This window comes from Sorex araneus, chromosome 1 (assembly GCF_027595985.1).
Source record: "Sorex araneus isolate mSorAra2 chromosome 1, mSorAra2.pri, whole genome shotgun sequence".
In the NCBI taxonomy this organism is placed as follows: domain Eukaryota; kingdom Metazoa; phylum Chordata; class Mammalia; order Eulipotyphla; family Soricidae; genus Sorex; species Sorex araneus.
In genome coordinates, this window is record NC_073302.1 from 368,577,759 (window position 1) to 368,600,201 (window position 22,443).

Genomic DNA, 22,443 nt, shown 5'->3' on the forward strand with positions numbered 1-22,443 from the left:
AAAGGGTTTCTTGTACAGCCTTGCACACAGATGATACTCTGTGCTCAGGGATCACTTCTGGAAGGTTTGAGGAACCATGTGGGGTGCTGGGGATTGAACCTGGGTCAGCAGCATGCAAGGGAAGCACCTAATCTGTATTGTCTCTCCAATCCCATCGTTTGGTAAATGAACAGTGTGGGTTTTGTGGTGGGTTCCTTACAGATAATAAGACAGACAACCATTTCTGCCTTTTCTAGACCTATTTGTGGAAAGAATTATGAAGACTGGAGGTAAATGACCAAGCAATAGCTATCTTAGGGTACATTTATCATGGGTTTCTGTTCAGTGGCTAAAGTGCATGTAAATGAGCATGGGATTAAAGAGAGTTTGGGAAATTACTTTCTGTTTCTGATTAATCCATGGAGGTTTAATGACCAGGGAGACTGGCTGTGGGATCTGGCTTGGGATGGTAGAGAGGGAGCCTGTTTAGAGAGTGGAGAAGGATTTTCCAGGCTCTGGGTGTGTTTTTGGAAGCAGATCCTATGCATGAGTAGACTGTTGCTCTGAAGATGCTTGGAGCAGATTGACCTAAGTATCGGCAGGGACAGGTGGGCGGCCCAGGTGTGAGATCAGCAGTGGGTTGGGAGGTAATTCTGGGCATGCTGATGGAGGGACAGAGTCCAGACGGCTTGGGTCTAGTTCCACTCAAGTGTTTCCAGGTATTCCACCCTTGGAGAGCAGCTCTAATATATCTGTCAATCTTCCATACAAACTGCCTGAGAACTCCTTATCCCGGGCGTTCCGAGGACTGAAATTAAGTCAGGAAAGGCTGTTTCCCTCTAATAGCTCCCCTGACTCACAGCTGGGCTGCATCAGGCAGCGCTCGGGGATCGAACTCTTAAGACACTAACCTCTGTGTGGGCTATCTCCCTGGCCCTATCTATCTTTTTGTAATATTAGTACAGACCTTTTAGTACTCCCTGGCTACGTTTCTCTATCAACAGATATTATTACAGTGATGATTGAAAAAAAAGCAGTTCTTACTTTTTATTCAGTGCTAACTCCAAATTTCTTTATATGTTGTAACTCATTTCATTTTCACAGCAACACTCAAGTACTACTGTTATTCCCTGTGGCACAGACAGCCCAGGCATACCCATTCTCACTGAATTTGCACTCTAATGTAATTTTCTTTTCTCTGAGTGTGGCAGGCACCTGAGACTTATTTCTACCCAAGAGAATCTGGCAAGAGTGATGGGTGACACTCTTAAGGTAGTGTCCTATAACATACATAGTCATGAAAAATATGGTCTCCATATAGCTGACTAGCTTTGGAGATTCTTTGCTGGCTTTTGAAGTGAGTAGCTATGTCAGAGGATGCTTAAGGTGCTTCTAGGAGATGAGGCCAATCTCTGGGAGCAGGGAATAGCTGCTGACTAATAACCAATAAAAGACAGGCTCTTCAGTCTGACAGATCTAAGGAAATGAATTCTGCAATCAACTTAAATGAGCTTGAAAGTAAATTCTCTTCTCATTGTGTCCAGAGTAGGGGCTGGAGAGCAAGTACAGCAGGTAGGATGCTTGCCTTGTATGCAGCGGCTGAGGTTTGATTCCCAGCATCCCATATGGTCCCCCAAATCCCCAAACAAACAATTGTCCAGATGGGATCATAGTCCAGCTTTCGTCTTGGTTTCATCATCTGGGACCCTACGTGGAGGGTTCAGATGGGCCGTGTTTGGGCTTCTGACCTTTGGAAACTGAGGTAATAGATTTGCATTGTTTTAAGACTCTGGGTTTCTGGTCATTTGTCATAGGCAAAATGAACTCATCTAAACCCAGTTTACAAATGAGGAACCAGAAGCAGAGAGGAGCTAAATAACTTGCATGGGGTCAGGTGGTGGCAAAGCTGGTATATGAACTCTGCAGAGTTCATGGTTTTTGTTACTCGTTACTTCACCTCTACCCAGGCCTATCTCAGCCTATCTGCAGCTGGAAGGTGCCAAATCATGTGGATCAGTGACACTCTGTTTAGTCCTATTTCCATTGAGAGACACTTAGATTGTTTTCTACTTATTCTATTTTTTTAAAATATCTCTGAGGGGGGGGGGATAAAAATATCTCTGAGTAAACACTATGTTGTAGTAAATATCTAATTTATTTGCCCATTTCTATGAGTACACCTTTAAAATAATTTGCCACAGTAGAATTACTGGATTAAAGACGATTTACAACTACATATTTGAGAATATGGCCAGTTTCCGTCCCCCGCCCCCCAAAAGAAGTCATATACAAATGCTTAAGAACTTTATAGCAGAATTGCCCCAGAATGTAATGGGGAAAATATGTGGGCTAAGATGAGAGATGAAAAAGTTTTCTAGTTCTTTCTTCCTCTCCAAACCACTGAAGGAACAAAAAAAGTATTTTTGCTTAAAGGCACAAACCAAGAAAGATGGAAAAATACGAGATAAGGTTAAGAAAAAAGCAATTTGTATGTGGGGCCCTAGAGATATGGGTGAACAGTGTGGCATCTGCCACGTAGGCATGAGGCCACTAGTTGGGTTCCAGGCACCACCACACATACTGAGTGCAAGCTCAGTGGCACCAACATTTGTCATACCCTGTTGCAACAACAAAGTGCAACTCAGTCTATCACCCACTCAAACCAAGCGTGTGCAAGCATTGCATCCATGAGCCCCATGACTGACCATCTGGGAAGGCTGGAAAACTGATCCAAACTTAGGAATCCCTGGAAGGCTTTGGGATTGTCAGCTCTAGGTACCCCCGGAAAGAGTGAAAGAAGAAGCCAAAAATTAGGTGACTGATAGGAAAGCCCAGAAATGGTTTGAATTCTGGATCCTTCCAATAGTTCAGCCATGCTAGATCATTGCCTGATTCCTCACTCTGACCCTTATCAGAGACCTGTTGGGATTTCCCCTCCTCTGGAGAAGATGAAATGGTCTTTGGACTAATGACAATTGTGCTCATGGCAATGATATGGTCCAAAAGCATCACTGGGTTCTTAGAATTCTGTCAGCTGGAACTCCCACTTCTAAGCAGAGGAGTATAGTAGAAGTGGTCTATCTGATTAATGCGAGAAATATGTGATATTTCTGATGTTGGCAGTTCTACATCAAATAACCCAGTTGGATCACACTGCAGTGAAACCAAAATTGGGCAATCCCTATTCAAAGGCAAGAACTTCCAGTCAATCTTTTAATCTCTATTATTCATTGTTTTGGACTACACCCAGCTGTGTTCAGGGCTTACTCCTAACTCTGTGCTCAGGGATAACTCCTGGTGATGGTTGTGGGAACATATGTGGTTCTGGGGACTGGACCAGAGTGGGCCACATACAAGGCAAGTGCCTTAATTCCTATAGTAGCTCCCCAGCTCCTTTTAATCCTTATTTAATATGAACAAACATGCAAGAAATATCAGAATGCAAAGAATAACCTCCAATGACCTACAAACAAACTCTCAAATGAAAGTTAAAGACCAAAATGAACAAGTGGAGAAAGCTAACTCAGAGGGTAAAAGGAAGATGTAGAGATTAAACCTTTAAGAAAAGCCCCTCAATATTAACATTTTTAAAGATTGAAAGTATTTGAATGATAAATGAAAATAGAATGCTAGAGTATTAATTAAATGATATAAAATATTAATTATTTCCATAAAAGTATTGAAAGATAGTTTTGAGGACACATTTTATAAATTAAAATAGAAAGAAAAGACAGAAAACAGCTGAGAGAAAAATAAGGAAATATAATTAGAGAAACAGTCCAGGAACTGAAGTTCCTGAATAAAAGTGAAAGAGGGAACCAAACAACTAAAGAAAGGAAATCATCAACGAGTGAACTCAAGTGCATTTCTCAGAACTGGAAGACATGCGTTTCCTGCCTGAAATAGCCTATGGATTGCTTAGCACAATGTAGGAAAATAGATTTATACGCAAGATACAGCACTGTGAAATTTGAGGGCTCTAAAGATCTTAACTTCAAGGACAACAAAATGGGCCATGTAAAACTATCAGAATAATTCCAGACTTCTCAAAAGCAACACTAAAGCTAAAATGCAGAATTAATTGAATCAAGTGTGTGGTTTAATCAAGATATACTCAGTCTAGAATACATTAGGATATTAATTCCCACACATCTTTACTCTAGAGTCTACGGTGGGATGAGCGTCCCTAAGACAATGCAGGAAACCAAACGAGAGAGGGATAGGAGATTATAAGAAACAGGAGAAGGGTGAGGGAATCTTCAGGTGACCATAAAGGAAAAGATCCAGAAACAAGTTTCAGGCATGGAATGTAAATCATTCACTGTAGGATTAGTCCCACGCGGCTACAATACTTGACTGTATTGAGAGAAAATTCAGACATCATACAGAAAATTGAGGGTAGATCAAAAATGAACAATGGCAAAAAACAAGACTTTTGTAGGAAAGGAAAAATAATCATGGTTTATCTCATGACTCAACTATGAATAGTTACAATAATGTATAAATTAAATTCTGATCTAACCCAAATCACTAATATACTATAAACTGTTTTGGAATATTATGGAGTTAGACGGGCATATATGTACATAGTGAGTGGGTAATGAAAGAATAAAATCATCTAAAGTTGCAGAAAATTAATAGAACCCAATACCCAAAATAATTTTAAAAATTATAATTTAAAGAGGTTATTTAGAAATACAGAGGTATGATTTTATTTTTTAAAAAAGGAAAGTGGATTTCTCACAAAAGGAACTTTTATTTTTCTTAAATTTTGTAGAACTATTCACTTCTTTAAATTGTGTGCATATGTGAATGACTTAAAAAAAAAGTGTGTGCTTGATTTTGTGTGTCATCTCCAAAATGTTTTAGACCTCATAGGAGGGCAACATAAAGGCAACTCAAACATCTTGAGATTGTTTGAATGGAATTCTTTTTGATTTTCTTCCACTGGAAGAGCTAATGGAGTTTGGATTTTGATGAGCTAGTAATTTTTGTATTAGGCCAATTTTCTAGATCAGCTGATTTCTGTTGAACTATGGAAATGTTCTTCCTTAAAGTGAATAAGCTTCAGATAATCTCTGCTACTGGTTTTGATGTTGCTACTTTGGAGCACAAGGAAACATTCCAATCTCTTTTCTTAATCAACCCCCTGGAATTATTATAGACTATCATTATTGACAAACCATTCCTATTTTCCATGCCCTTCTGCATAGCATTTTGTTTTGTCTTCTCACATGCTATTTGTCAGGAGTGAAGAAGGCGCAGAATAGAATACAATATCCCTTGTGGCCAGTCCACAAGGAATATGGCTTGTGAATCTTAGTGGTTAAGAGTAGATTATTGAGATAATCCTGCCCGTACAGCAGAGCCTGGCAAGCTACCCAGGGCATATTCCATATGCCAAAAGCAGTAACAACAAGTCTCACAATGGAGACGTTACTGGTGCCTGCTCAAGGATATCGATGAAGAACGGGATGACAGTGCTATGTACTGTTACTTTTTATTATTTTTAATTAATTTTTTAAAATTAAAGACACCTGAACCCTTATTCCCCCTCCACCCTCTTTTCCTCTGGTCCGTTAAGTTCTGTTTTCAGTGTCCACTGGTTTGCTCTTTATTTTTTGTCCTTACATCTGGTTTATTTTTCTCATATTACAAGCATAGGTAAAATCATCCAAAATTTGTCTTTTTACTTCTGACTAATTCTGCTTAATCCCCTTGAGTTTCTTCTATTTTGTTCCAAATGGTCTTTGGGGAGGCTACAGCTGATGTGCTGGCTCTGTGCTCAGGGGTCACTCTTGGTGTGTTTGGGAAACTGGATGTGGTCCTGGGCATTGACCCTGGTCAAGAGTGTGCGAGGCAAGTACCTGAATACCTGTGCTATTTCTCTGGTCCAAATGATTTTTTCTTAAAAGCTGAATGGTATTTTTCCAGTTATCCATCAACTAGATATAAAACAACAGGTTGTTTTCTTATCCTAGCTATTGCAAATAAAGCTATAATAAACACTGTGATGCATAGAGGTGTTGGAGTTCATGACTCTGTATTCTTCAGATAGCTATCCATAAGTGGGCTTAGTAGATCACCTGTAATTCTCTCCTTCATTTTCTTTCTGAGACTGTTCCATACCATTTCCCAAAATGGTTGTACCAATTTGTGTTCCCATCAACAGTGAAAGAAGGTTCCTTTTCTCTACACCTTCATCACAAGCAGTTGGGTTTTTGTTTTGTTTTGTTTTCTGTTTTTAGCTTTTTTGAATCACACCCAGCAATGCTCAGGGGTTACTCCCGGATCTGCATTCAGGAATTACCCCTGGCAGTGCTCAGGGGACCATATGGGATGCTAGGAATCAAACGAGTCCACCCTGCGAAAGGAAAACGCCCTACCTGCTGTGCTATTGCTCCAGCCCCACAAGCAGTTGTTTTTACAAGACTTTTTGGTGTAAGCCATTCTCAAAGATGTGAGATATTATCTCATTGTTTGATTTGAATTTCAAAAAGAGCAAGTGTTGGTGAACTTCTTTTTTTAATCTGTCTGTTGGCAATCTGTATATCCTTGAAGAAGTGTCTATTTAGATTTTCTCCCCATTAAAATTTTTTTTATTGCCACCTATTTATTGATAGGTTCTAGGAATTCTCTCCATATCAGCTTCTAATTGGAAATATAATGTATGAATGAATGCCCTCCATCCTTCATTCTGCTGATACTTTATTTTAGTGTGCCAAAAGAAGTTTTTAGCCTTTTAAATTTGATATAGTACTGATCATTTATTTTTGATTACGTTTTTCCTTGCCAGTGAGAATGTGAAATTAGCTTGAAGAGTTAATTTGCATCAGTGTTTATTATAGTATTCTTTACAATAAGGAAACAACTTAAAGCCCATTTCATGAATAACTGGAAAATCTATTTAGATTTTGAAGTGTCTTTTCAAAATCTGAATAGACACTTCAATCAGTGTCTATCCAAAATCTTAATAAATACGTCAGTGTGGCTGACCTCAGCACTACATGGTACCCTGAGCTCCATTGAGAGTAGCCCCTAAGCTCCTTATGGTCTTTTAAAAAACCTCAAAATAAATGAAATGTCTATACAAATAACATACCCCATCATTATAAAAATCAATATACAACAAACCCACAGCTAATATACTCAATGGTGAAAAACTAGAATGTTTTCCTTTAAGGTCCAGAACAAGATAAGACAAGGTTGTCAACTCTTACTATTACTAATTAATTCCATGTCAGAGATCTTAATTAAAGCAATTAGAAAATAAAAAGAATTCACATTGAAAAAAAGTATAAGTGAAATTAGCATTTCTTACTGTCAATATGATTATATATACATACATAATTCTAAAGACTCCACTCAATATTATTGGGAATAATAAAATAGTATAGTACGGTGGCATGCTACAAAAACAGTATAAACCTGTTGCATTTTTATGTCAACAGGTGAGAAATAAAGAAAATATAATCACATCAAATGGAATTCAACCAGAGAGACAGCTCCCTAATCATCAGAGATACTGGTCTGTAATACCATGTTTGTTTGAAATCCTTGCATGGCTTTTTCTATTTGGGCAATGCTGGTCTCATAAAATGTGCTTAAGAAGTATTTCCTCTTTTCTAATGTGTTTTTTGGAGTCTGAAAAGAATAGGCATAAAGATTTAGTTGAATTCATTAGAAAAACCATCTGATGCTGAATTTTTGTATTTTGGGGGACAATACTTTATTATTGCTTCAGTTTTCATACCTGTGAATGATCTTCTTTAGACTATTTCTTTCTGGATCAGTCTATGTATCTATATTTTTCTTAATAAAGAGTGTCCAGACTGGAGTGATAGTATAGCGGGTAGGGCATTTGATCCCCAGCATTCCAAATGGTCCCCTGAGCACTGCCAGGAGTAATTACAGAGTGCAGAGCCAGGAGTAACTCCTGTGCATCGCTGGGTGTGACTCAAAAAGCAAACAAACAAACAAACAAAAAATACCCAAAAAACCCACCCCAAATCAAACAAAAACTTGTCCACCATATTTTCTAGATTTTCTCTTTGTTGGCATATAGGTGTTAATAGCAATATCTTTGGTCCTTTGTATTTCTATGTTATCTGTTATAATGACTCATTTCTGATTTTTAAAGTTCATTTTCCTTCTTCTTGTATTTGTGAGCCTAATTAAAGGTCTACGAGTTGTGGTTCATATATTTTAAAAACCAACTCCTGAGTGCTTTGATCATTTGTATTATGGCTTTTGTTTCTATTTCATTTTTTCTGCCCTTTTTTTAAAAAAAATTATCTCATAGCTTTTGACTTTGGTTGAACTTCTTTTTCAAGTTGCTTTATGTATAAGGCTAATTTGTTTACTTAGCAGTTTTCTTTACTTATACTTTTGGCAGGGCAGTGGAGGAACACACCTGGGATGCTCGTGGTGTTCCGCTGCTCTATGCTCAGGGATCACTCCTGCCCATGCTCAAGGGATGATACTGAGTGCCAGGGATTAAACTGTGGTCTGCAGTGTGCAAGGGAAGCACCTTAATTTCTGTACTACGTGTCAGTCTCTCCCTTCTTAAAGGTTTTCCAATTTCTTGGTGTCTCTCTGTAGTGCTATTACCTTCCCGTTGGGTACCACTTTTGCTGTATCTCATAGGTTCTCATAATTTGTATCTTTGTTTTTGTTTTTTCCCAAGGGGTAAAAAAAATTTCTTTAAAAATTTCCTCATATACTCAATGGTTATTGAGAAGAGTATTGTTTAGTATCTACATGTTTTAGGATGTTTTTCAAGTTGTTGTTTTTTTTTGTGTGTGTGGGGAGGACAGTGAGTAGTTGATTTATATTTATTTATTTATTTATTTATTTGTTTGCAGTTTGGGCTGCACTTGGGTAGCACTCAGGGCTTGGTCCTAGTTTTGGCTCAGTGATCACTCCTGGCAAGGCTCGAAGGACTTTACAGAGTGCCGGGATCAAATCCAGGATGACAGCATGCAAGGCAAACATCCTATCCTCTGTACTATCCCCTTAGTTCATTTTCTAGTTTTATAGCATTGTGATCAGGGAAAAAGTGCTTCTTATGATTTCAGTATTTATAAGTTTACTGACAATTCTTTTGTGTCCTGACACTGCTAGGCCTTGAGAATGTTCCTGGTGCACTTGAGAAAAATGTCAGTTCTGCTATTTAGGGGTGAAAGTTCTTCAGTGTTTGGTCCATGTGGTCTGGTTGGTCATTTAAGGCTATTAGGTTCTGTGTGGTTGTGCTGTCCATGATTGTAAAACCCCCCTACTATGATTGTACGGCTTTCAGTATCACTCCTCAGTTCTAGTAACATTTGTTTCAGGTTAGAGAGATGGCTTGATGGATGAAACATATGTGCTGTGTTTAGAATTGACCCTTGGATTGCTGGGTTAGGTTGATCCCTGGCACTGCATGGTCCCCTGAACACTACCAGGAATATTCTCTGAACTCTAATTTGGGAGTAGCTCCTGACAGGTGTACTATCCCCAAGAAAACAGGCACCCCTCCACAAAGTGCTTTATTTTCTGATTTTTCTTTTTTTGCTTTTTTGGGTCACACCTGGCGATGCTCAGGGGTTACTCCTGGCTTTACACTCAGGAATCACTCCTGATGGTGCTCGGGGGACCATATGGGATGCTGGAAATCGAACCCTGGTCAGCCGCGTGCAAGGCGCTGTGCTATCACTCCAGCCCCATTCTTTTTTTTTTTTTTAATTCTTTTATTAATTCACCATGTGGAAAGTTACAAAGCGTTCAGGTTAAGGTCTCAGTTATACAATGCTCAAACACCAATCCCTTCACCAGTGCACATATTCCTCCACCAAGAATGACGATATACCTCCCCCCTTCCCCCCACCTCCCCAGCCCCCCACCCCGCATGTATAACTGGTAAATTTCATTTTACTTTCACTTTACTTTGATTACATTCAATATTTAAACAAAAAAAAATTCACTATTATTGATTTGGAGTTTCTCCCCCCTAAAGTCGATCTGCTGAAAAGAAAGCATTTGGTAATTTGTTTTCCATTGTCCAGCCCCATTCTGATATTTTTAATTTATCGAGACAACATAGGTCTGTAAGAGAGTTTATATGTTTTTTTTTGTTTTTTGTTTTGCTTTTTGGGTCACACCCAGTGATGCACAATGGTAACTTCTGGCTCTGCACTCAGGAATTACTCCTGGCGGTGCTTGGGGGACCATATAGGATGCCAGGAATCGAACCCAGATTGGCCGCGTACAAGGCAAACACCCTACCTGCTGTACTATCACTCTGCCCCCATATGTTTTTTATATATTTTGATACTCTAACATTTGATTCATGTGTATTAGTATTGTATATTCTTTTTGTTTGTTTTGTTTGGGGGCACACCTGGTGGTACTCAGGGCTTACTCCTGGCTCTGTGCTCAGGGATACTCCCTGGCAGGCTTGGGGAGCCATATAGGATGCTGGGGTCAGCCCAGGCAAGGCAATGCTCTACACTCTACTATCTCTCCAGCTCCTAATATTATGTATTCTTGTTCTAGTAATCATCGTGTAATTTCTATCAATGTCTCTTCTAACTTTTTTTTTTAAAGCTGGGAATCAATTTTAACTAGAAGAAGTATAAAGGTAGCATCCATTTTAAGGTTATTGTGTGATTGTAAATTGTCTTTTATTAGGTGTGGGGAGAGGGACCCACCTGGTGTCGGTGATCAGGGCTTAATCCTGGCAGGCTCAGGAGACCATATGGAGTGCTGGGGACCAAACCCAGGTTGGCCGTGTGCAAGGCAAGCCTCATCCACTGAACTGTCTCTCAGACCCAACTTGTAAATTGCCTTTTAACTTGTCTTTGAAGTTGTGTTAGTCTTTAGAGCTGAGTTTTCTGTAGCTAACCAAAAAGTTGAATTCTGCCTTTTGATTCAGTCAGCCATTCCATATCTCTTAATTGGTGAACTTAGACTATTAACAGCTGGGGTGATTATTAAGTGTAATTACTCATGGCTTTTTTGTTTGGTGGTTTTGTCATTTTGTTTCTTGTTTTGTGCTTTGATATCTTTCTCTGTGCTATATTTGAATTCCCTTTTCAATTTCTTGTGTTTCTTTGGTAGATATTTTGTTTTCTTTATTTTTTGTTTTGGGGCCACACCTGGAGATGCTCTGTACTCTGGTACTCAGGGAACCATATGGGATGCTAGGAATCAAACCCGGCTCAGTCTCGTGCAAGGCAAATGCCCTATCCGCTGTACTATCTCTTCAACTCTTTTTTTTTTGTTTGTTTGGTATATTTTTGTTTTAAGATTATCATAAGATTCATGTGTAAGGTTTTATATTTTTATCTCCACTGGATATATTGCTCTTGAGTTTATTCACTGGCTATGTTTTCAGTCTTTCTCCACTACCATGTTAAATATTTTTGGTATCTTCCCATTCTTTAATTTTTTTCACTTATTGTCCCTTTAGTATCTTTTGCAAGGCCAGTTTAGTGGTAATGAATAATTTTAATTTTTGTTTGTGCAGTTCTTTACTTCTCTTTCAGTACTGTGACAATATAGCTGCGGAGAGTATTCTCAGTAATTTACTATCTTTTTTATCAAACAAGTATTTATTGAGTATTTGCTTTGTGATAAATAATGTTCGAAGTCTTGAATAAATCCATAAATAAAATAAAGCTCCCTGACCTCAAGAAACTCTAATTTTAAGAGGAGAATATAGAAAGTTAGCATATTAAAGAGTAAATTATTTAATAGCCAGAGGGTATAGGAAATAAAGAAAAGTAACTTAGAGTTATATATATTTCCCTTTATGATAATATATATATATCACTGTATCACTGTCATCCCATTGCTCATCAGTTTGCTCAAGCGGGCACCAGTAGCGTCTCCATTGTGAGACTTGTTACTGTTTTTGGCATATCGAATACTCCACGGGTAGCTTGCCAGGTGCTGCCGTGGGGGCAAGATACTCTAGGTAGCTTGTCTGGCTCCCCGAGAGGGGTGGAGGAATCAAACCTGGATCGACTGCATGCAAGGCAAACGCCCTACCCGCCATGCTATCGCTCCAGTCTCTCTCTCTCTCTCTCTCTCTCTCTCTCTCTCTCTATATATATATATATATATATATATATATATATATATATGTATCTTGGAGCACCTGGCAAGCTACTGAGAGTATCCTGCCTGCACAGAAGAGCCTGGCAAGCTCCCCGTGGTGTATTCGATATGCCAAAAACAATAAGGATAACAGAAAAGGAGAGAGGAGAGGCTGCTAAAATCTCAGGGCTGGAATGAATGGAGACATTACTGGCACCCCCTCGAGTAAATCAATGAACAACAGGATGAGAGTGATATAGTGACAGTGATATATATTATGTATGTGTATATATATGTGTGTATATATATGTATCTATCTCTATCAATATCTATATCTATATATAGATATAGATATATAAGGTTTGTGGGTCATACCCTACAGTGCTCAGTGGCTATTCCTGCTTCTGTGCTTGAGTGACCGCTGGTGATACTGGGGATGAATCAGGGTTGGTTGTAAGCAGGCACCTTAACACCTGCACCATCTATCTCTCTGGCCCAACCTTACCTTAAGATTATAGGTTGCAAGATAGAATCCACTTTGTCTGCCCAGGATACTGCCGGGGAAGCTTTATAAACAGAGGCCTTTGTCCCCACTTAGGTGCCTGAAATCCTACTGTCAGCACAGTGTAGGAACTGGGGCCCCAAGAAATGAAAACGTTTCCGGAAACTTGCAAGAGTTCCAGGCTCTCCGGCAACTGCGGGTTCCAGAGTTGGGGTGCGGGTTAGAGGCAGCCACCTTCTGCTTAAAGCCGTTTCTCCAGTCTGAGCTTACCCCGCAGCCTCAGGCTAGTGCTGACCCCTCCCTCCTCCGTGGACCACTCGCCCCGCAGGTTCTGCAGCCCGTATTTGCCCCCAGAATGTGCGCAGGATTGCAGAATCATAGCAATCTGGGCGCCCTGGGCCCGAGGCACCCGCTGCGCCTCCAGTATTGATCAGCTGACGAACTGGTGTTTCTATAGATCTGGGTGCCTTCTGTGTAAGACTATTTTCCTTGCAGCCCTCTTTCAATGCTCTCTGAAAGGGATGAGAGGGGCGGGAGCCATAGTATAGCAGGTAAGGCATTTGTCTTGCACGCCATCGACTTGGGTTTAATCCCTGGCATCCCATATGTCCCCCTAGCACTGCCAGGAGTAATTCCTGAGTGCACAGCCGGGAGCAACCCCCTGAGCATCGCCAGGTGTGACTTAAAAAGTAAAATAGATAAATTAAAAAAAATAAAAGGGGGGCTGGAGCGATAGCACAGCGGCTAGATCGTTTGCCTTGCACGTGGCGGACCGGGTTCAATTCCCAGCATCCCATATGGTCCCCTGAGTACCGCCAGGAGTAATTCCTGAGTGCAAAGCCAGGACTAACCCTTTTAGTCCTGGTGTGACCCGAAAAGCAATAATAATAATAATAAAATAAAATAAATAAAAAAATAAAAGGGATGAGAGGGAGCGCTAGAAGATGCCTCACATAACCCAAAAAGTAAAATAAATTACAAATAAATAAATAAAATGGACAAGATGGGGAATCTAGAAGATACCTCAGGGTAAGGTTCTGGAAGGGATCTGTGAGCTATTCCTGGGTCTATTCCTAGAAACTGCCAACAGAGAGTTTCCCAGAGGTCAGAGTCTGCAGAAGGACCAGGGTGCTTTCAGCTCTGGGCCTGAGAGACAACACAGTGTAAGGTACTGGCCTTGCATGCAGCCCACCTGGTTTCCATCCCTAGTGCGGCACATGGTCCCTTGAGCCTCACCAGGAGTGACCCTGAACTCAGAGACTGGAGTAAGCTCTGGGCACCACCAGCTGTGGCCCCCCCAATAAATAATAACAATAAGACCAACAATAAACTTGTCTTGAAGCAGCAAGCACAGGAGGTGAATGTAACTGCCAGGAGGTAGGGTATGGGGGGATGTGGAACAGATGTTTTCCATAACAGGTCTGGAAAGGAGCCTCTTCTGAGAGGGTCACATCCACCCTCTTAATGTGCCCCCAAAACCTCAAGCCCCAGTGCCCTTACTTGGGTGTGTCAACTCGGGCCGCCAGGCTGCCCCTCAGCCCTGTGCTTGGCTGACCACTGCTGCTAGCAGGAGGGTGGGCGTTCACCTGTGGGCCCTGGCTCTTTCCTACCCTGTTGCTAGCCATATGGCATCACCTTTGCCAGCCTGCTGTCCACCAGTGCTTGGCGTCGTGTCTCCTCCCTGGTGCCTCCTATTCTCTGGAGGAAGGCCCCTCTGTTTCCCACACCTGGATACATCCACTCCCTCATGACCATTCTGCCCTTGGATGAGGGTCCCAGAGAGACCACAAGTTTGTTCGTCACCAAGGACTCAGCACTGCAGTGGCCCCTGCTCCTCTGAGCTTGTGGCACCCTGGTGGATTCCAAGCGGTATTCTGCCATTTTCCTTGCCCTCTTCCATTGGTTCCTGTTGCTTTTCTTTTTTTTTTTTTTCTTTTGCTTTTTGGGTCACACCCGGCGATGCTCAGGGGTTACTCCTGGCGGTGCTCAGGGGACCATATGAGATGCTGGGAATCAAACCCGGGTTGGCCGTGTGTAAGGCCAACGCCCTACCTGCTGTGCTATCTCTCCAGCCTACCTGTTGCTTTTCCTCGAGAGCAGTGCTGGGTCCGCATTGGTGTAATCTTATCCAGGGGCTGCTGTTTTCTTCAATCATTGGTACGTCATTTCTGGGAAGGAGGTGAGCCCTGTGTCATTACTATTGTCCCGCCTTGCTATTACTGCTCCTAATTCTCTTTTAGGCATGGGTTGGGCCTCATCCAGCAGTGCTCAGGAGCTACTCCTGGCTCCGTGCTCAGGAGTGACCCCTGGTGGTGCCTGGGTAGTTTATGCAATACGGGGGCACAAACTGGGATTGGCAACGCTCAAGTCACCTGTTTCTTCTTCAGTACTGTCTCTCTGGCCTCTCTCGTGTGTGTGTGTGTGTGTGTGTGTGTGTGTGTGTGTGTGTGTTTAGAAGAACCCTTTTTATTTTTCTGTTTTCAATATGTCTTTTCCTAGACTTCCTGGAAGATTTACTCAGCTTTATTATTTAATCGTTTTATTGAGCTTTTCATCTCTGCTATTATGTTTGGTTTTCTCAAGAGCTCTCTGCAAAAATAGTGTCTTGTTGCATGAACATTATACATTCTTTTATCTCCACAAGGAAGTTACTGTTGATTTGCAATAATTTTTTCCTGCTCATTATTTATTTCCCCTGAATTATTTTTTGTCCTTTTTCTCCAGAGGAAAGACAACATTAAATGTATAAATGTATAGTGCATACAAATTTGTTGTCATTCATTACTTGAATTAACTACTTTCTTTCTTTCTTTCTTTCTTTCTTTCTTTCTTTCTTTCTTTCTTTCTTTCTTTCTTTCTTTCTTTCTTTCTTTCTTTCTTTCTTTCTTTCTTTCTTTCTTTCTTTCTTTCTTTCTTTCTTTCTTTCTTTCTTTCTTTCTTTCTTTCTTTCTTTCTTTCTCTGTGCGTGATGGGGAGGGAGGGATGTTCCCCAGGACATGCTCAGGGCTTTCTCTTGCCTCTGGTCATTTGCCTCAGGGATCACTCCTGACAGGGCTCAAAGGACCATATGCTGTGCCAAGGGATGATCCTACATTAGCTGTGTGTAAGACAAGTGCTCTACTCTCTGTACTGTCTTTGTTGTCATCCACTGAATTTCTTCTCAGTTAGTTTTGGTTTATTTCTTTCAAGGGTGTGTGTTTTTTCTTAAAAGTCTCAGTTACAAGGCTGGCGTTGGCCTTGCACATGGCTGACCCAGGTTCGATCCCCAGCATCCCAATATGGTCCCCCAGGCACAGCCAAGAGTAACCCCTCCCTGAGCACCACCGGATGTGACCCCCAAACAAACAAACAAAAAATAATAATAACATCAGAATCCTTGTTAATATGTAATTACTATCTTAGAAAAAAATTAATTTTAATCATAGTGAGATAGAGTTCTGTTACGGCATTACCAATGGAATGTGAGATGTGAAAAAACAGCCCTACTTCTAAGCAACTGAACAAAATGAGCTGAGGTCCAGGAAAGACTAATGCAGTCTAAAACTCACCTTTCTGAAACTTGCTGGTTGTGTCTCTTTTGTGGGATTAAAGAGGAGAACTTGAAGCAGCAAGGACCCTGCCATACAGCTTATTCAATGCGTATATGTGCTTATTCTTCTTTATCATGGAACCCTATTTCATGGAAAGCATACACAACATAGAGAGAGTTTCACAATAAACTCAGAAACCACAGCAGAAATGCATTTCCTTCCTACCCCTGTATTCCTCTAAAAAAAATTACCAGCTTGACATAAATGCCTTAAAAACAAAAATAAAAGACTTCCTGAACTCCTGGCACTGACATACTTCTTAGGGCTTACATTGATCTTTCTTTCATTCACTCATTCTTTTTTCTCTTCCCTCTTCCTTTTCTTCGTTCTTTTTTTTTTCTTTCTTGAAAACAGCTTTTATTTGGAAGTTCTGAAGAAGAGAAAAAGAGAGAGGGTAATGCACTCAAAAGAGAGAATGAGGGTTTCTACCGAGAGGAGAGGGAGCCCCAGCACCCATCCCAGCATTGGATATGAAAGTTAACATCCCAAGAGGGGAAACATGGGTGACACATGTGCTCGGGCATCCCCAGTACTTGGCAGCGACACATGGGCACCAGCAGCAAATGGGCTCAGGCAGTATATGCGCCCACATTGATTTTCTCAAGATCAAAGTAGGTTAATGAGATGGGATCTGGAATTGAACCTCACCGTCCACTCTCCTAAATCAGGCATAAATGGACTCACCGGTAGCTGCCCCAGCAGGAGAGGCAGGGCCCAAAACCCCTGGAGAAACTATCAGATGAAGGACATGGGTTCATGGGTTTTGAAAAGTGCAAGTGGAATCTGAGAGCAGTTGTAAGTTGCTTTCACAGTTGTAAACCGGAGTGCAGTTGTAAATTGCTTTCACACCCCCAAATTCCCACTTACTCTTACAACTCCTAATTCCAGGGAGCAGAGGCTGTGACATTCCTTTCTCAGAGGAATGTCACTATTTCACTTAGGCCACGGAAAACCCTAAAACCCCCTAGGGCTTCCAAAAGTAGATGAGATTAGTCAGTAGTGACATTTACTGGTTTGTTTTTTTTTTCACCCCCTCCCTCTCTCCTCTTCTTAGGAATGACAAAAGTTTTTCTTCTTTCTACTTAGTAAGCTTATCTCCCTTGAGGCTTTTCACCTGATGAAAGATATAGTTAAATTCTATCCTGGATTTACTGGATTCTATTGTGAAAAAGAACAACAGAACTGAATGGCTATAGAGAATTTGGGGAGTGGTTTCATTATGCCAACTAATGGGAAGGGTAAAAATAGAAATGATCAACTGAAAAAGAAAAGAAACAACAATATTGGGTGAACCATGAGGAGTTGTCAGGGGTGATTCTACTCCATTACTGTATCTGAAATGTCTTGGTCCTCTTTGGCAAACAAATGACTTTTCTACTGTGTATACAGTAGAAACCAAGGAAATGTTTATATAAATACTGCGAAATGCTTGTCTAACCGCAGTGGAAAGTGTCCAGAACTTACACCTGCTGCACAGACCGATGAAATGTAACCACATGTGTCTGGCAACAGCAATGTACTAATTGAGAAGGGGCTGAGTGCCAGTAACCAAGGGCAAGGCCAGGCTGCTCATTCACTGGTCTGTTTGTTCATTGGTTTATTTGTCCATTCACTCTTTCATTCATCCATTTATTTTCCCTTCTTTCCTATGGGGATAGGGCCTTGGTCTCCCCAACATTCCTGGCAGAGCTCTCTTTTACTCTTGAGATCTCAGCCAAGCCACAGTCTATCAGGGAAACCCCCTCGTCTCTATTTCCACCTAATAGGTGGAGGGTTCTTACTGAACTCTGTGGCACAGAATAGACACTCAACATAAATATTTGTTGAATGAATAACTGAGCTAATCCATTCACCCATGGATTCTTTTCTTTGTCTCTTTACAAAGCAAGAATTTACTAAACAACCACAGATGAGAACCCTGGTGCTGATTGGCCAGGCTGAAGAACAGCAATCTTTTTATTACAATTCAAATCAGAATTCAGATAAGCCAGGACCCACCTTCTTCAATGAGATCGGACCACCTCTGAATCTAGGGGTGTCGTTGATGGAACTAACCTAAGTGACAGAGATTGGAAATGGTGGAAATGAAGTTTGACCAATCTCATGTTATTCTCCTAATCTGGCAAAGAATCCACGACCTAAAGAGATGAATTAATTTAGTTCCTTCAAGTGGCTAAAAGTAGCTATTGCATATGTTTTGGCACCTTAGATGTGAAGGGAACAAACTACTTCTCGGACAGTAAAAGGACCTACAGTTCCCAGCCGGACTATCTGGAAAAGAAAGGGACCCCTCTGAGTCTCAGTGCTTTTCTATCATGAGATTGTGGTGGCACAGAGGAGGGGGCCTATTGTCCACCAGGAGAACATCCTGGGAGATTATTCCTCCAGTAGTTGACTTTAAGAACCCCTGCCAAGTTTTACCAAAGAGCACATTTTCTCCCCATGGCAGTCTAAAAACTTCTGGGCAGTTCCGGTTCCAGGATACACTTGCCCAGTCTATTTAAAAGGCCATTCTTTTTATTTTTATATTCATTTCTATTTAAAAGGCCATTATATTTAACTCGGCCATTATATTTAAAAGGCCATCCAGTGTGTATTTTGAAACATTTTTGTCAGATCTAAAGCTCTTTCACAGATATCATCAAGCTTGGCCCATGACACTCTTATGAACAACAAAGACTTTGAGACTTACTCCCCAGGCATCACCTGGCAGTGGAGGAATGTGGGCTTGAATCTGGGCCCCTGACCCAGGCCTTGGCAGGACTTACAGGAAAGAGCCTGTCTCTCCAGCAGGCTAGAAACACACCATCAAGTGGACAGCTGTTTTGGAGGCACGCAGAATTCAGTCTTTAAACATTTATTTACTTATTTATTTACTGACGCAGTCTTCCACTCACCAGCTGCAGAGCGAGCAGTGAATAGAATGGGCACCATGCCAGGCTTGTTTCCCTGGGAGGTCCGAATCCATTTTTAATCATGTCTTTGCTGGGCTGGAGAGATAGTACAGAGGCCAGGGCATTTACCTTGCACGCAAAAGACCTGGATTCAATTCCCAGCACCCCACCTGGTCTCCTGAGCCCAGCAGGAGTGATTCCTGAGCTCAGAGCTAGGAATAAGTCCATCTCTGCTGCCTGTGGACCCCAAACAAACAAACAAACAAAATCCTGTCTCTGCTGTCTTCCTCAGAGATAGGCTTTATTCAACCTGGAGCTTTTCTTTTATCAGGGGACAGGTGAGTAGCAGCCATTAATGATCATGATTGCTAGTCATCTGTTGTTGTCTGGTATTTACTAAGTGGCAGATGCTTCATTTACATGAGTTCATGACATCTCACAATAATTCTGTGAGAAAGGCCTGTGATCATCTCTGTTTAACAGATGTGGAAACTGAGGTACACAGAGGTTGACATTAAGGTCTCATATTGGTTTTAGTCTCTGTTGTCTATCTTTTCAGTCACCACATTTTCAATTTTTAATAGGGACCAGACCCAGTGGTACCAGGGTTATACTGCAGTAGAGGCTGGGGGCGGTGGAGATTGGGGATCGGATGCAGTATCTCACGTATGTTAGGCATGTGCTAGCATATGGCTCTAGTCACCACATTTAAAAAAACAAAGAAAAAAATACCTGACTTTTTGTCTTTAGGTGATGAAACCATTTGGGTACAAAGGCAAGGCCTCAATATTGTGTTCCAGAAAATATTGGGAAAACTCTGGGTTTTATCAAAAGGACTTTATTTGTTTATTTTGGTTTGGGGCTGGAGCAATAGCACAGCAGATAGGGCATTTGCCTTGCATGCTGGCCAACCCAGGTTCAATTCTTCTGCCCCTCTTGGAGAGCCCGGCAAGCTACTGAGTATCTCGCCCGCACGGCAGAGCCTGGCAAGCTACCCGTGGTGTATTCTATATGCCAAAAACAGTAGCAACAAGCCTCACAATGGAGATGTTACTGGTGCCTGCTTGAGAAAATCAATGAGCAACAGAATGACAGTGATTATGGTGATTTGGAATAACCCAGCAATGCTCAGGGGTTATTCCTGGTGGTGCTCGGGGGAATCATATCAGATGCCAGAGATCGAACTTGGGTTGGTTGTATGCAAGGCCAATGCCCTACCTGCTGTACTATCACTTCAGCTCTAACTTGTTTATTTTCTAAAGTAATTTCCAGAAGTTGCATTTCTTGAATTGACCCTCCTGAGGCACAACGCCTTCCTCACAACTCACTAAAGAGAGCATGACCATGTCAGACTGTCTCTCTTTATCCTGTCACCCTCTCCAGAGACATCTGCCATTAATTTCTGGTCCTGAAAGTGAAGTTTGAGGAGCTGTTTTCCCATTTGTGCTAAAGCAGGAGGAAGTGACAGTGGAGGCTCAGCTGTGGCCTCGGCTCTCTCCTCCAGGGGGCTGAAGGCATTTCTGGGATGTCTCATAGATTGGCATGACAGTAGCCGAAAGCCAGAGGGTGGCCAGAGCTACGAAGTGTTTGGGAGGGACGAGTGTGAATGAGAGAAAGAGTTGGGCCACTTCAGGCCTTTGAGGCTTGGGGTAGGGAGGGAGATTCTGAGGAAGCAGGGGTGATTTCCTCGACTCCTTCACAGCCACCCAGCCACCTCCACACCCCTCCCAAGCCTCCCCACCCCTGCCCCAGCCCCCGTGAGAGTGATTTCTGATTCCTCTGGTTTGGCAGGAACTCAAGTGGAACTCAAGCCTACAGAAGCATCCTACGGTATTTGCAGATGCTCTGGAGACAAGGAGTACTGCCGGGGCCTAGTGAGGGAGAGGGTCCCAGCTGCCTGAATGGCACCGACACCTCTGCATCTGAGATTGGCAGGAGGCTCTGGGTCCCCGAGGGGCCATGTCTGCAGGGAGGTGATTGAACAGCGCTTCCCAGGCTGTCTGGGCCCTGTGCCACCCTCTCCCGGGTACCCCAGAGCTCAAGAGGAGCAAGACAATGGGCACAGCTGCCACAGCAACAGAGACAGAAGTGCAGGCCTGTTTCCTGCACATGGAATCACAGTGGATTTTATGCTTGTTTTGTTTGGTGTTTTGGTTCTGGGGCCACACTTGATGGTACTCAGGGATGACTTCTGGCTGGGAAATCTGAGGGGTGCCAGGAATCAAACCTGAGTCAGCCACCTGTAAAACAAGTGCCTCACCCACTGCACTATCTCTCCAGCCCGGCATTCTCTTGTCTCAACCTCTGTTTTATTTTTAGTTTTTGGTCTTCTCTCTCCCCCCATTTTTTTTTTTAAATTGACCTTTTATCTTCTTTCCTTCATCCTCTCTAGTTCTTGCCTATTCTTTTTGTTTTGTTTCATCTTTTTGGGCCACGCCTGGTGGTGTTCAGGGTTTACTCCAGGAATTACTCCAGGTGGTGCTCAGGGGACTGTATGGGATGCCGGGGATTGAACCTAGGTCAGCTTCGTGCAAGGCAAACGCCCTACCTGCTGTACTGTCGCCCCGGACCCCTTTCCTATTCTTTAAGACATGTTCAGATAACTCCTTCTCTGTAGTCTTACTCACACCCAAACTTTGCCCTGCTATAGAGCTGTCATTACTAAGCGATTAACATAACCTGTTAATAAATCAGCCTAAGACCATGAACTTCTGTTTACCAGTTATAGTTCCAGTGCCCATGTTTCAAACCCTATGGAGGAAGTGTAGCATTTCTGCAGGATGCTCTGAACCATGCCCAAGCTCCTGTCTTTGCAAAAGATTTTCTTCATGTCTTTCTACATCCCACACTTGGTGTATTAAAGCACTTGGCTGGGCGGTAAGTTGAGGTTTTAGCATCTTGGTCTGTGCAGAAGGAGCAAGTGTTTCATTGTTTCTAAGTGACAGAGGGAAATAAGTCTTAACTGATGTACTTTGCACATTTAATATTTTATGTCACTTTAGAAGACTGTCAGGCAAGTGTATAAAGTCTCTAAAGATTCTACTTTGTGTAGCTTCTATTAAGTGAACTAAATTTTTGTTTAAAGATAGCAAGCTTACATGTATGTAAAGGAGCAAGCCGACCATTTTGCACTGCTTAAAAATGGTAATTTCCCTCTGTGGAAGGCAAGGAGATAGGGATGGGAGGAGTTGGCAGGGGAATCAATGTGTAGGTCAAAAATTTGAATTTCAAGTGCCATCCTCTTAGTCATCACTTTCATTTCTGTCTTCTAGGAAATCTGACTCAGCTAGAAAGCAATGGAAAACACTAGGTTGCATCAGTTATTGAAGAGGAACTGATTAGACTGTGGAGATAAAAATGATCTCTTGAAGGAGATTTTAAAAGTGCTGAACATTACAAG